The 16,052-nt window shown below is 42.3% G+C and overlaps 1 protein-coding gene across 2 annotated transcripts in view; it reads right to left on the bottom strand.

The window, feature by feature from the left end:
* Window positions 1–12,024: 12,024 nt before the first annotated feature.
* LOC147636547 (uncharacterized) overlaps window positions 12,025–16,052 on the bottom strand; it is a 34,734-nt gene continuing 30,706 nt past the window's right edge. For both annotated transcript variants that reach the window (XM_086799954.1, XM_086799952.1), the window contains one exon: window positions 12,025–12,471. The gene's annotated coding sequence lies outside the window, so the exon portion shown is untranslated. The remainder of the gene's footprint in view (window positions 12,472–16,052) is intronic.

The raw sequence follows: 16,052 nt of genomic DNA, 5'->3' as shown, positions 1-16,052 counted from the left end.
GCATCCAAAAAACCTAAAGCCAATCGTAACCCACAAACCCTTGGATATGCGTAGTGTCATCCTTGAGGTTAGTGAGAACTCACCGTGTTATGGGCTACCACACCTCCAAGAGGGAACTCAATGCATTCACGTAAAGGATGAGCAATAGAACACAACTGTCGTAGGGCACTTACCAATGTTCCGAACTTGAGTCCCTTGAGGCCTCCAAGCTCACTTGTTAAGCTCCAAACCTCCACACTATCACCGTAGAGTCGCTCACACCGTCGCATAGGCAATCACTCTCTCCCACACAAGCATGAATCAAACAAGCATAGAAGAGGCACAAATGCTAGAATGCTCTCTCTCAATCTCTCAAGACACAAAGAAGAGATCTCAATAGCACAAAGGGGGATTGTGTCTTTTCATGAGAAATTGCCTTATATACATTTGGCCCTTATTCACACTTAGGCGCCCAAAACTTACTTAACTAGGCCTTGGGTGGCCAATATCTCATAATGTACAACTTTTATAGTGCCTTTTCATGACACTTATTAATGTCCTCAATTGGAGGAGCATACTTGTTAATCCAAAATGGGATTAACATCCCCCCTACCTGATGTAGGTTCTGTCTGCAGAACCTGTTACCGAGGTCTAAAGACCTGGTCACTGAACTCATGACGGTAGAAGTTTTGGCGTGACTGAAGCTTTCTGAGGGTTCTTCTGAATGCTGATGTGAACGCTAGAACCCTGTGTCCACGATGTTTTCGTGACATACATGTATGCTAGAAGACACCGTAGACGATGGTAATATAGCATCATACCCCGGTCAGATGGGCCTTGATTCATGTTGTCGAATTGCAGTTGCTTAGCTTCATATCCATCATAGGGCTCTTTGGGTTGATCAATCAGAACCACGAGCAATTTCAAAAATCGAACACTGGCCATGATCGCTAGGTCCGGGATACGGTGCCATGCTTGTATCCAACTGAGCATCTATTTCCTTTGCTCTCGTATGTCTATAAAGGTTGCTGGCATGAAGACTGGGAAATTGTAACAGACATGGGAGTCACGCTACTTGGCCTCCTGAAACTCCAGCTGAGTCCATCTTCTCTTTAGTGGCATGTATAATGGGTCAACTCGCTGGGTTGGTGGCACGCACATATACACTTGGCTGTATTCTGGAATTGTTAAGTATTCTTTTCTCCAGTCCGGCTGTATTCCAAAATCTTCTAATTTGGGATGTGCATCATCTATGATAATAGTGGCATAGCCACCTCGTGTGTACGGGGTGAGCCCTTCTCCACTTACGAAAGCAATAACTAATCATGAAGGTGATAATTCTCATCTCCTGGAGGTCGACCAATTGGGGATTGGCTAATTTGGTGTGCCGTGCCACATTAGACCACAATGTACCCTCTCTAGCCAAAGGGAGTAATTCTTCTAAATCTGGGCGAGGCACTCGTAGAGGGTATAGTGTTGGTGTGACCTCGGAGTAGGCTTCTCGTAGAATCCTTCGAGTTGGCTCAAATGGTGTTACTTGCATTAGTACATTGAGCATCAGCTTAGGCTTTAACAATGGATTGCCAGCTCGAATGAAGCCTTCATATTTTGCACCAGACAATGACTCCAAAACTGTATCATCAGTAAAAGCTTCAATATTGTCTTGGGGAATAGTATAGCGTACCTCCTTAGGTGGTCGTTGGGGAGACGGGTAAGGTGCTAGTATCTCCTCGGGGGTGAGAGGGTTAGTGGAAAAATCTATATGCTATACGGGGTAAGTGGAGATGGAAGATGAAGATGATGCCTCTTCCTGACCATGACTGTGCTAAGGGGTGGGTGGCTAGGTTTGTGAGATTTCATAAACTCTTGAAGGGAAGGGATATTCTCAGGGTTGATGGTAATATATTTAATATGGGTGGCATTAAAAGTGTAGAGTACATTGGTTAACATGGATTCTAAGTGTTTGTAGATATTAGAGTATAGTTTTAGAATTCCAAAAGGGTGATATAAGGTAAACTCACATAAGTTTAAATGTTGGTGAGTATTGTAGACTTCGAGCCACCCATGGCTGATAATCCATTGATAGCTTTGTGCTACCACCTCATAGTTGGCCGATGTCTCGTGAATGTCATCTGGAACGAATAGGTTTGATTTTTTGACACTGTTGCCCAGAATTTCAGACTTTTGTAGAACTCGACACCAACTAACGAAGCTTTAACACAATAGGATGTAATGGATAAAAGTAGATATCCTATGAATTAGTTAATACTATATCTCCCTGTAAAATTTCCATTATAATAGTGGGGTCAGCATCACGTTCAATATTCTGCTTAATGAGGGTTAGTTCACCTAGGCCTAGGTCCTTAGATAGACTTATATTGTATTGAAGTAAGGAGAGGGTCAGTGTAGATAAAAACAAAGTAAGAGTTTCAGGAGGGGCCCGAGGGGTTACTGGCAACTGACCTATCTCCGAGGCTCGCTCAAGGAGTAGGTGCATGTCATCCGTAGGCTCTTGCCGTTGACTTTGGTCCTGTATTGCCAACTAGCGTTTCAACTCTTGTAGATGGGAGTTATTGGTGCTAAGGAGGTTTGATATTGTAGTTTCATGGACCATCCTTGTAGCATCCAACTCCTCCAATCGCCGGGTTGCTTCCTCTTGGTCATGTCTCTCTTTCTTGAGCTTCTGTGATTCTTTGAAATCTTTCAATCTGACTGTCTTATAACTATTGCCTGACTTGTGCCAATGCCTCTCGGTGTGCTATCACCATTCTTTGCATCTCAATTCGACTGGCACTTATGGCATCGTTAAGGGCTCTCACTTTCTCTACATGTGCCTTGTTTGTTTGTTCTCTTTCTTGTTGTAAGTGAGTGGCCCTGCTTTTGGCTTCCTTCAGACTTGAGGATAATTGTTGGATATGGCTTTGCAGCTCTTCTTTTGCCATGGATTTGCACTGGAGTTCTTGTACTTGCTGGGCATGGGCTGTGAGCTCATGGTTGTGGGTAACCTCCTTTTGGAGTTGCTCCTTAGCTTGTTCCAGCTTTACCTTAAGATCCGTATTCTCTTTGATTCTCTGAACAATAGTTTGGCTTAGAACCAAATTATTGCTTTCCAGTGAATTGTATCTGGTCTCTTTCTCCTTAGTAGCCTTCAAACTCTTCATGATGACATCCCGATGCGTGGGCTCTGCTGTTGCAAGTGTTCCTTTAAAGCCTTTACTTGTGTGTTTGACTCGTTAACCTGCTTTCAAAGTGCAGCATTACGATCATGCAACATGTGTGTAGTGAGGAGGTGGCAACGCCATACTCTTTGCTCCTGCTCCCATAGTGGTGCACTTGTGCGTGCGGCCCCTTCTAGTCCAGCATGCGGTAGGTTTAACAGTTCATCCAAACCTTCCATAGTTTCCTGCATGAACTGTTCATAATCGACATTTTGTAAGGGTAGTCTTCTTCATCCTCCAGACGCCTTCTTTTGCTCGGGCTTGATGGCTCTTGACTCCTTGGTCTTTTACCTGTATCCATTTGGTCTGTTGGATCTTGCACTGTTGTCTCAATTTCTTGTGATTCCTAAGTCGGCACTGGAATTGATGTTGCTAGTTCTGGTTCTATCTCTACAGGTGTGTTTGCCAAGGTTGAATCTTTGAGTGGCGAAGGTTCGTGAAGATAAGCTGTGCCGGGCTCGGAGGAGGAGTAATCTGCTGTGTTTGCTCGAGTGGCCTGACTGAAAGTGGCTTCTTGCAGTGTCAGTACTTCTTAGTATGATCTTATTTCTTGGGCCAACTAAGCTTCTATCCTTTGTGATTATGTAGCCATGTCCGGGACGATGCCCCGCATCTTCCTTTCTGTCTTCTTCTTCCTCCCTTTCGTTGTCTCCTTCATTATGGCTTGTGTTTCCACTAGGAAAGCTTGGCCCTCTTGCATCTCTTCAGCTGTTCACTGCTGGTTGCTCTGGCAGTAATGCTAGCTGCATCTGCTCTGCTAGTTTTAGAGTTCTGGAAGAGGCCTTTTTGCCACTTGGTTGAGGCCCTATGTGAGCAAGTAAGGGTTACATATCTTGGACTGATGTGCCTTGAGATATTTTTCCATTTCCCTATGTATGTAATACGCCTAGTCCTCTTCCTTCTCTTCATGGACTTTAGCAATCTTGTTCAGTGGGACCTTGTTGTAGCGGTTCACTGGCTTCACTTGCATGATCAACGACATAGCTCTGCATGCTTTCTCCGTGACCTCATCCCGGATAGCGTCCAAAGGCATTTTGTCAAAGGCATGGGCGTGTACCTTGACTGTTGGTGGGAGCTGCAGAGCTTCACGGATGAGTTCTTCTGTGATTAAGACCTGCTTTGTTGTGCCATGGGCCTTCGTGACTGTGCCCCGCTTGGTGGCTTTGTCATACGGCTTTATGTACTCTGCACAGAGCTCCGTGTCGATGTTCTTTGGGAGAATTTACACCATTCTTCCTAGGCCCACTTTCTCCAGCTTTTCTTTTACCTCTGCCTCTTCTAGGATTTGGAGGCACTTCGGGATGTGATATTGCAGTGCTACCTTTCCATGGGCTGTATGGATCTCCTTGGTGATGGTCCCATGGAAGGCTTGGACATATGGGCCCAAGTAGTTCATCTTTGGTCCCCGCATTGGTTTCTTCTTCTGACTCATCCGGGAGCCTGTAGTGCTAGCCTGGGTGAGTGCGGGGGTCTCTACGGCTTCGATGTCTGAGGCTGACATCTGTACATGAAAAGAAAATCAGTCTCCAGACTGGTGGGCTAGGTACCACTCCTTTTCTTCTGACTCATCCGGGAGCCTGTAGTGCTAGCCTAGGTGAGTGCGGGGGTCTCTACGGCTTCGATGTCTGAGGCTGACATCTGTACATGAAAAGAAAATCAGTCTCCAGACTGGTGGGCTAGGTACCACTCCTTTTCTTCTGACTCATCCGGGAGCCTGTAGTGCTAGCCTGGGTGAGTGCGGGGGTCTCTACGGCTTCGATGTCTGAGGCTGACATCTGTACATGAAAAGAAAATCAGTCTCCAGACTGGTGGGCTAGGTACCACTCCTTTTCTTTTCTTTTCTTTTCTTTTCTTCTTCTTCTTTTAAAAAAAAGGATAAAATAGTCAGTTGAGATGAGAAATGTGTTAGTGTAGGAGCACTAAACAAGGCGTATTAATTGAACAGGTTAATGATATGGCATGAAGGTACAGATTTTCGTAGTCTCGTGAACCTGCAGGTCGTGAGAGGAGGGATCCTGTGAGAGTTTGTTATGTGAAGGAGAGTTCCATGAGATGGAATCCTGTGAGAGTTAGTCACGTGAAAGGGATTTTCGTCAGACGGAATCCCGCGAGAGTTTGTTACGTGAAAGTTAAAGACGTGAAAGGTAGTTCCGTGAGACGGAATCTCGTGAGAGTTTGTCACATGAAAGGGAGTTCCGTGAGACGGAATCCCATGAGAGTTTGTTACATGAAAGTTAAAGACATGAAAGGGATTTCCAAAGATGTGAAAGAGATTTCCGTGAGACGGAATCCCGTGAGAGTTTGTCACATGAAAGGGAGTTTCGTGAGACAGAATCCCGTGAGATATTACGTGAAAGGGAGTTCCGTCGTGAGATTTTATTTCGTGAGTTTTTTTGGAAGCGTGAAGTTGCAGGTTTTTTTATTCCATGAAACTACTGTTTCGTGGCAGTTCCGTGAAACTGCAGGTTTTTTATGATGTTTATGTTTTTATGTTTTTATGTTTTTATCCAAAGTGATGATAGCGCAAGCGGAGTTTTTAGATCAACACGGAAATCATGTAATGATACGGTCGATGCTTTTTAGAGTGCACGATATTAATCGATTATAAGGATGAAAGATAAAAGGATAAGAAAAGAAAGCAATGAAGGGACCAAGCTCCCACCTTAATGTGCGAATGTCGATTCGAGTTGGAGGAGATGGGGGATGCGATGCATGATGATGAAGAGCAAAATGCATTGGAGCACACGATGCGAAATGACGAAAAAGGAAAGATTTTTAAATTTATAGCGCAGCCGTCGAACTAGGCGGCTGCCTTAATGAAGAATGCCATGTGTCGTGTTACAATTGCCCCGTGAGAAGTAAATATTTCACGACGTGAAATATTTTGGACTAGTTCATGGCATGAACCTTTTTGGATTAGTTCACGGCGTGAACCATTTTGGATTGGTTCATGGCATGAACCTTTTAGAATTGGCTCACGGCGTGAACCTTTCCGGATCATGAGTGTGCAAGATTGATACCTTCTATTTTTTTCTTCATGCTCAGTCATTCAAACATGCATTAAATGAGTGAATGATACCCAGTTTTACCTTGTATCCATTGGTCAACAAATGAATACCTTCATCTTTTATTGCCATGAAAACCAAGGTAACACCTTGGCACTTTTGGGTAAGGGTTGTTGCATGCATTTTAGCTTCGTGTGGGAGTTTTTGATTCTTCTGTCCACCCAATTGAACAATGTTATTACTAGGTCATATGGTTGGGGGCTTTTATTCATGTCCCTTTGCTGAAATTTTTTGTTTTTACCTTTAGGGTCCTTGTCTAGCTCCTTGATCGAAGTGGTTACCAACATTGCTTTGGCAACCCTCAACCCATCTTGTTAAGTTGCCTTCTTCCTCCATACCAATGTTTGTGCAGTTTGAGCATTGGTTTTAGTTGGGAGTTGGTGTTGCATGCTTTTACTACCCTTTCCTTTGTTATCAGAACAATTTGTGAGTGGCCACTAAGCGGGGTTTGAGCACCCACACTGCAGTATTGCCTTGGTAGTATCCTTGCGCACATAGTAAATCCTTTCAGACCCATTGCTTACGAATGCCTTGTGGGGTGTTGGTATGTTTAGAGTACTACCAACCTACTTGTAAAGGCCAATTCTGATTTTGGCCCCCTTTTTAAATCTTTCTTATTGTTTCTGTATTAACCTCCTTCTCCTCCTTGTGGGGCTGGTTTCTGAGTTGAACCTTGGGCACCCATTACTGTGTACCCTGTGACTTTGGATATTGTTTGTGGAGGGTTTATGGAACTGATGCTTTTTTTGTTTTATGAGTTGATGTCAATGTACTCGGTGTTGCTATCTCCTCAATCATGGCCTGTTTTCCTGTGTTTGTTAGGCTCCATAGGGTATGGACATGACATTGTTGTCCTCGTTCAGCAGTTTTGTCCTCTTCTCCCATTGGATATTACATTTGTTGGTGCAAATTGAGGATCGTCCTAGGATCATTTTCTCTTCCACCATGGAACCTGCATGATAAACACCTTTCCAACCAAGGAATTATTTATGATAGAAATGTTAACACTTAAAAATCCCTCAGCTTTCGTAGTTATCAAGTGCACACTGCGTACTTGTGCATTGGTGGGTTCAAGGTGCAGTCTATCTAAGGCTACCGATATTGCATATAAGATCAGGTTATGACTTGATCCCGTATCTATTAGTGCAATGCTCGTTGCATGGCATTTAGCCGTAGAGAGTTCCACCCTGAGTTGTGCTGGCTCAATGTTCAGTTCCTCTTTGTCCAAGAGAGTCAAGGAAGCCATGTTGACGTGTAACATTCTCTTCTGGAGTAATTGTTTAGCTTTGGCCTCCCTTGCCTTAGCCTCTTCTTGAGCTTGCTGGATTTTTTCCTTTGTGAGCTATTTTTGTTGTTTTAAGAGATGTTCTTGCAAGAGCATCTCTTGGGTCAGTGGTCCAAAATATTTTTTGAGTATGCTTCCATTGATGTAACCCTCCATCTGTATGCTGTCAATTGTCTCAATTCTAATACAGACCCCTGAGGTGTGATCTCAAACACTCAGAAGGGTCCTAGGCCTATGTATTTGAGTTTCTTTTTCCTGGTGCTTCCTACACCATACATGAGGACAAGGTCCCCGGTTTTCAGTTCTTTTTGTTTTAATTTTTTTGTCTAGTCAATATTTGAGTTTCTTTTTCCAGGTGCTTCCTACACCATACATGAGGACAAGGTCCCCGGTTTTCAGTTCTTTTTGTTTTAATTTTTTTTGTCTAATCAATGCTTTCTGCGTAGTTTCTTGACCATGAGTCCATGCGATGCAATTAGCTTGGTCTCATCAAGCTTCTCTAAATCGATTAGCCTTTCAGCCAATGCATTCTCCGTTAGACGTTCTTGCACTACAAACCTTAAGCTCGGAACTAGGTATTCCATAGGCATTACTGCCTCAACACCATAAGCTAGACGGAAGGGAGTGTATCTCGTCGCTACCTTATATGATATTCGATATGCCCATAGGGCCGCTGTTAGCTTATGTTCCCAATCCGTTCGACTTGCTTCCAGGTTTTTGTCAAGATAGTACACAAATTTTATTTGTGCTCTCTGCCATTAGCTAGTGGATAATAAGGTGATGATTTTCGATGGACTACTAAGAATCCAACAAGTAAATGGTCAATCAACTCATTAATAAAATGTGAGCCGCAATCACTTACCAATTCTAATGGGCAGCCGAATCTTGAGATAATTTGCTCATATAAGAATTTTGTTGTTGTTCGTGCATCAGCTCGCTTTGAGGCTCTGGCGTCTGTCCATTTGCTGAAATAGTCCGTGGGCCAACGATCACATATCGGGCTTGTGTGATGGATGTGCCGCTGGACTAATAGGTCCAATAAAATCTACTTCCCATTTTTTAAAGGGTTGTCTTACAATAATAGGGTTGAGCGGCATCTTGTCCCTTTGTTGTGGGATAGCAAATTGCTGACATTCTTCGCACCTTTTAACAAATTCTATTGCTTCTCCAAACAACATAGGCCACCATAATCCTGCTTGAAGTACCTTGCGAGACATGATCTCACCAACAAAATGCCCTCCGGATATCCCTGAATGAGCTTTATCTAATATCATGACAAACTCATCTTCTCTCACACATCCTCTTAGGACATTGTCTTTACCTAGCTTATATAGTTCTCTCCTAATTAATTGATAAGGTGCAGCAAGCTTGATAAGCTGCCGCATTTTATCTTTGTTCAAGGGTGTTTTGGTACCATGCCCAGTTTGAACAAACAAGCATCAGGGAGATCATCTTCAACACTAGTTGCTGGTTACCCATTTGGAATTCTTGACATATGGTCGACTAACACATGCTGTGTCTCTTTTCTTACCGCCGTAACTATTAAGTCGAATTCCAATAGTAATAGCAACCATCGTGTGATTCTTCCCATGGTGCAAGGCTTATTCACTAAGTATAATAAGGCTTGATGGTCTACAAAGAATACTAATTTATTGGCCAATAGGTAGTGTCGATACTTCCTGATAGCGTTAACCATGGCCAATCCTTCTCTCTTTGTGGTGGTGTAATTCACTATCGATTAAAAAGTTAGGTTAGAGTCCATGCTCATTTGGAGATAATCATGGAAAAGGTAAAAAGTCAGGTTAAAGTCCATGCTCGTTTGGAGATAATCATAGAAAAGGTAAAGGAGAAATTTTAGCTTAATTTTAATTTGGTATTTTTTATGGATGAAAAATGTTTGACCAGGCACTCTCTCTAGAGCTATAAAAAAGCCTTTATACTAGCTCATTTCATACTAAGAGAATCAAGTAAGTTATGAGTGAGGAGGTTTCGATTATGGAGGGATTACCATGCATTTTTAAGCTAATTCTAGTGATTACACTAATCATTCTTCTTGTGCTTAGTTTTGAGCCTTCATAGCATCCCAAACACTACTTGACCTTAAATGCAGTACATAATCTTCAAGTACATAAGATAGTGAGATAGTCTAGTGGCTTGGCAATTTCAAAGAACTTTCCTTATGAAAAATTCTCATCGACAAAAGACACCCATAAGTTGATATCCTCACCCTTTGTAGACAAAAATCTCCTCTACACTGTATAGATGATTTATTGATGCAAAATGGACAACACATCTTTGATCTACCCTCTCATTGGTTGCTTGACAAAAACATCCCATCTGATTTCATGCTCAATCATGGGAACAATGAAAAGATTCAAGAGAGAACACTAGACCAAAAATAGAGACATAGAGATTTTTTTCTATTCTAGCATACTACCAAAATAGAGAGAAGGAAAAACCTTTTATAGGTGGAGGGGACTCCCCCTTGTTAAATTTAGAAAGGATAAAATATCCCTTGTCATAGATTCATGTCATACCCGTCATGACTTTTCTTACACCTTGTGATAAAATTCTCTCATAAATCCATCATTTAAATGCAAAGGACTCGCCCTTCAAGTGGCTTGTTACACCCTATGAAAAAATTATGTCATTTGAATGCAAAGAAACCTTCCTTCATGTGGCTTTTTACACCTCATGATAAATTTTTTTTACATAAGGCATTTTTAAATGCCAAGCACTCACATTGCTCCTCTTGTTGATTTTGACACATCATGAGTCTTATGCAACTTTTGACACCTCATAAGTAATTTAAGTGCCAAGTACTCATTACTCTTTTACAACTATTGATGTCTCATAAGAAGACTTTTGCAATTTTTGTAATTGTCAAGTACTCACTACTCTTATAGAACTTTTGACACCTCATGAGAAGATTTTTGCATCACTGATTCTTCAAGTGTCAAGCCCTCATTGCAACTTTATATACCTCATGACAAGACTTTTGCATAAGTACTTTGTTAAAAGTGCCAAGCATTCATTACTCATCATGCTACTTCTTACACACCTTATGAGGAGGTCATTAAATATCAAAGCATTTGAATAGAGAGACCATCAGATGTGGATTACACATGGTGGAATCCTCATGCTTGGTTGCATCATGGAAAAGGCTTGGCACAATTCAATCTTTGCAAAAGCTCTCTCAAGGATGGTGAATTCATATGCAAGTATGTCATAATTCACTCTTTACAAACACTCTCAAGTTTTCAATGGTGAATTCATATGTAAGTATGTTGCAAGCACCAAGTAGCCAAACATATGATTGTGTGAGGATTGGAAGTGTTTGAAGGTATTCTTCTTATACTCATTTGACTGATCTATTATCATAGAAAATGCACCTACCATTCATGTAACCAACATCCATTTTCTATGATTTGTTAGCTCCTCCACAAATTTTCTCTTCAAAGCTTGCTAGTGCAACTATGTCAACCTTTGGTATTCTCTTTGTTTCTGCATCCTTATCCATTGTAGTTGGCTCCTTAACTTGTGGTCTTGTCTTTGTTTGTGCCTCCTTGGTCTTATCTTTGTTTTTCCTCCTTACCTTGTGGTCTTGTCTTTCTTTATGCCTCCTTATCATGTGGTGGTGTTCTCTTTGCTTTGGCTCCTTATCCGTTGCAAGTATCTTCCATCTCTTTTCAAAATTATGAGGCCTTCATAATATAGACATTAATGTGAACTACCTCACCCCGAAATAAATGGGGTAGATTTTTACCAATGATCATAATATTTTGATTCCAACCATTTCATAAATATTTGATTCCAAGCATTTCATGATTCTATTACTTTGAAACATGATTTCACTACATCTTATAAGCCACAGTAAGCTGCCAGTTACTGCCTTTCTGTTTGCAAAAATCCAAGAATGAAAATCTCTTCTTGGTTTATTATGAATGTTTTCATCTTTGCTCGTCTCACTGATTGTTAACCATTATTCAAACATTCCTCCAGCAATGATGTCTATCTAGGCAGCGAATTTCATGACCCAACAATTCTCTAGCTTGCTCCAAGGGTATGATGGGTCTACAAGAGGATTGACCAGCTAAACACAAGGATCACATTGGTGTGTCACTATCCCCCAAGTTGATAACCTGGATATGCAGGTTCGTGACTAGGCTCCGCTTCTACAACTATGGAGTGATATAGAACCATAATTAACACACTATCCTCCATGCTAGTCATGAAAGCACAAAAGATAAGACATATGCATCTCTTTCAAAATGCCCTTGTGTGCTTGATCTTTGATAGAGGATTATTTGTAGCACAAGCTTTTCATTAGCTCCAATTGGTGGTGAAAGAAGCCAATTCTAACAAATGTAGGACAAAACTTCAATATGAAATATCTTTCATATTCTCAAAACTTAAACAATAAAAAAATGATGGAAAATACTACTACAAATTTTATTGAAAAAAATAGAAGTTCATCAAATCTTAAAGTGCATTCATATATTTAATGAGTTCAACTTGCAGAAAATGGCAAGTATAAGAAAAAAGACACGATGTGAGACTTTAGCTCAATGAGGCACAATCAACAGGGTTTCAATGGTACCAAAAAACCAAAAGGATAGGGTTACAAAGCTCTTTGACCGATGTTGCCCAACATGTCAAGGCTAGCCGTTCCTCAAAGGTTTTACACACTTACAACCTTGACCTTGGAGCTCATCATGTATTTCACCCATCATGTATCTGGTGTCAAGGCTATTTGGAGTGTCCTATATATGCCCCTTTTGCTTTCATACTGCCCTCAAGAGTTGTCTAAAACATTGCATTTTGAACATGCCTATGACTTTCTGTGAATACAGTGCAATTCACCATTGTTCTAAGTAGTTGAAAAGTGATGGTAGGAAACAATCGATTGTTAACGATTCCCAGCCTTTGGTAGTTGATACAAAATGGGAAAAACAACCAATTATCACAATCAGTCCCCAACAACCCAAAAGATGTTAAAAAGAGCCATTCAACTTTTGCAATGGAAACAAGATTTTATAAGCAAAAGGACCCTGCAATGCTTTTCATCTCATTCTTGCATATCTGTTGGAGGTCATTGGCTGTAGCAACAGTCTCTTCTGCTTGTAAACACCTACGGGCTTCCCTCATGCTCATTTTCAGCAATAATCAACTGTTTCCAGCCTTCTAGAGTTTGTGCTTTGGGCCTACAACATGTGATGCTCTTTCTTTCATGGTATCAGAGCCAACGCTCTACATGTAAGGAATTGCTGCGTTTTTCTGATTGGAGCAGAGGCTTCATCAATTTGCTGCATTTTTTGCATCTGTACTGTTGGACTGCTGCGTTTTTGTTGTTGGAGACTGAAGCTCTCTTCTAGGTGCTGAGGACAGGGTTCCTAAGAGATTTGCTTATTCTATTTCTCTTTTCCCACCCTCCCTCCCTTTCTTCTTTCTCTCCTCTTGCTATGCACAGCATGAGAGGAGGTTATTTGCTGTTTTTTTACAGCCCTCTTTCTTCAGAGAAGGTTTCCTGTCAGAGGCCATGGCTTCAGGAGATTTCTCTACTACTGCTCCTCTCGTTGATACTCCAACTCCTTCACTGCCTCGATCCCCTGCTCCCGCTCCCCAGGTGGTTCCTCTTCCCAATCTTTCTTCTTTGAGTTTCTCTCATCTAGGCCTTGCTCCCACCCCTACCCATATACCATCCTAAAATCCTCCCCAAGTCAATGACTCCCTGAAGCTTACAGCAACGAACTATCATACATGGTCTTTCTACACTTAGTTATTGCTGGAAGGAGCCGGTGTGTGGATGGCTATCTCCACACCTCACTTGGTGGACCCTGCTTTGAGAAGCATATTGCATGCTAGGGCTCGTCTTATCATCATCAATTGCATGACTCCATCTATACAAGTAGAGTTTGTCTCTACCCAGAGTAATGCTCATCAGATGTGGACAGAGATCCAGAGGAGGTATGGGAGAGTTTCAACAATGAAGATTGCCAAATTGGAGTCAGATCTGGAGAAGCTTACAAATCAATGAGTCAGATAACTTGATTGAGAAGATTGGAGAGTTCACCCATATCAAGCTGCAACTTGAGGAGTAAGTACGGAAGCACCATCAACAATCCCATCCATAAACTTCTTGGTAAATTGCCTGCTTCCTTTGATTCTTTTAAGGAGAATATTTATTTCCGTTATCCTCTCCCCCCTTTTGAGAAAGTCATGAGTTATCTCCACAACAAGTGCATGCTTCAAGGAAAAGGCAAGTCAGAGTCTACTTTTGTTGCCTTTGATAAGGACAAAGGCAAAGGCGGAAAAGGGACCTCCAACAACAACAACAACAAAAACAAAGGCAAAGGCAAGGTTAAACAAGATTCAAAGGAGTCCAAGGACAAAAGCAATGAATGTGATTACTGTGGCAAGACAAGTCATACTAAGGCTCGTTGCTTTGCTCGTCGTGATGACTCTCGAGCAGCCAAAGCCAAATATAAAGCCCAGGATGCTTCCAAAGCATCTGACAAGGACAACACCAAAGACAAGAGCAAGGACAAAGTTTCAAAGGAGGGATCTCTCAAAGTTGCATACATGGCAGTCATCACAGATTCATCCACTTCTTCACAAGATTCACTCCTCATGATCACAGCGATGACTTGTCCAGAAGAGGTCAGTGACATACCTGAAGCGGTGGAATGGGTTGGTGATAGTGGTGCTTCTGCCCACATGACTAATCAAGCCCATATCTTGGAGGACTACCAGACTCTCTCTTCTTCAATTTGAATCGGCAACAACTCTTCACTTCCTGTCATCGGTGTTGGTAATGTTCCTTTGGGTTCCTCTGCCACTTTAAATGATGTTTTACATGTACCGCAGATTTTCAAAAATCTGTTTTCAGTGTACAAAGCTTCTCAGAAGGTACTTGGTGTGTACTTTGATGATGAGATCATTGAAGTAATTGACAAGAAGACTCTCTCGGTTGTTGCCAATGGAGTTCATGATGGGGGTCCCCTTTGATGGCTTTGGTTTTTGATGCAAATACTTCTCTCTGGCATTCTCGCTTCGGTCATGTACCCATTGTTGCTTTACAGAAGTTCCATTCTCAGTAGGTTGTCAGTGCACTACCTCAGCTCAAGTCTCTTTCACACATCTGCTCATCCTGCATGATGGGCAAGCATCATCAAGATGCATTTCCAAAGGAGGCCACTCATCAAGCAACCCGAAGACTGGAGCTTATACATGCAGATCTTGCTGGACCCATGGAGGTTAAGTCTCTTGGAGGGGCCCAATATTTTCTTCTTCTTGTGGATGATTTCACTCGCGAAGTCTAGGTATGTTTGCTGGCTTGCAAGTCAGATGCTTTTGCCAGTTTCAAGACTTGGATCGCGATGGTGGAAAATCAATCTGGGGGTACAATTTCTTTCTCTGGACTGATAATGGTGGCCAGTTTATACCGTTTGATAACTTTCTTGCATCGAAGGGCATTCATCGACAGACCACAATTCCTTATACTCCTCAACAAAATGGAGTTGTGGAACGGAAGAACCGGACCATAAAAGAGATGGCTCGTTCTTCACTGCATCACGTAGGTCTCCCTCATGCTTTCTCGGATGAAGCTATGGCTACCTCAGTTTATCTCATTAACCGCTCTCTCACAAAAGCGGTCAAGGGAACGACTCCGAAGGAGGCTTTTACACGACACAAGCCTTCTGTTTCTCATCTACGTGTTTTTCGTTGTGTTGCTTATGTGCATGTCCCAGATCAGAAGAGGACCACCCTTGCACTGAAGTCAAAGAGGATGATCTTCACAGGCTACAGTCTAAGATCCAAAACATACCGCTTTTGGGATCCAGAGGTTGATGACATCATCATTTCTCGTGATGCTCGGTTTGATGAGAGCTTGTTTGGCTTCGACTCCTCTCCACCTGATGCATCTACAAATTTTCTGGATGATCCGTTCCCGGCCGATATTAGTAATCTTATACCTCTTCCACATCCCACTCCTCCTCCTCCTCCTCCAACTCCGGTGCTAGTTGCTACTTTACAGCCACCAATTCCTATTGCACTACCTTCTGCAGCTCCCAGTCCCTCTACGAGTCCTACTTTGACTTCGGGATTACCCCCACCAGTGCTTACTTCATCACCTCTCCCAGCAACATCGGATGAGTCCTCTACTACAGCTGGATCTTCTTCTTCTTCTTCACGCTTTGAAAGGAAGGCTGGCCTACCTCCGCAGGTTCAGTAACTCTTTGAGATTCAGGTCTCACTGGGGCACAACTCCATAACCAGATCTCTACCACCACCCTTGGACCTCGTAGTTCATCTCGGGCTTCCACTTCTCATCATACAGTGAATTATGCTCTCATGAGTTCTCTCCCGGAGATCGATGAGCCTAAAAGTCCAAAGAAGGCTCTTTCACAGCCGTGTGGCAGCAAGCCATGGAAGCAGAGATGTCCTCTATTGAGAGAATATATCACTTGGTCTTTGGTGCCACGGCCTTTACATTGTCGTGTG

The sequence above is a fragment of the Cibotium barometz genome, chromosome 7, assembly GCF_041138505.1.
Source record: "Cibotium barometz isolate CiBa-2024 chromosome 7, ASM4113850v1, whole genome shotgun sequence".
Lineage (NCBI taxonomy): Eukaryota > Viridiplantae > Streptophyta > Polypodiopsida > Cyatheales > Cibotiaceae > Cibotium > Cibotium barometz.
This window is presented reverse-complemented; position numbering and strand designations above follow the sequence as displayed.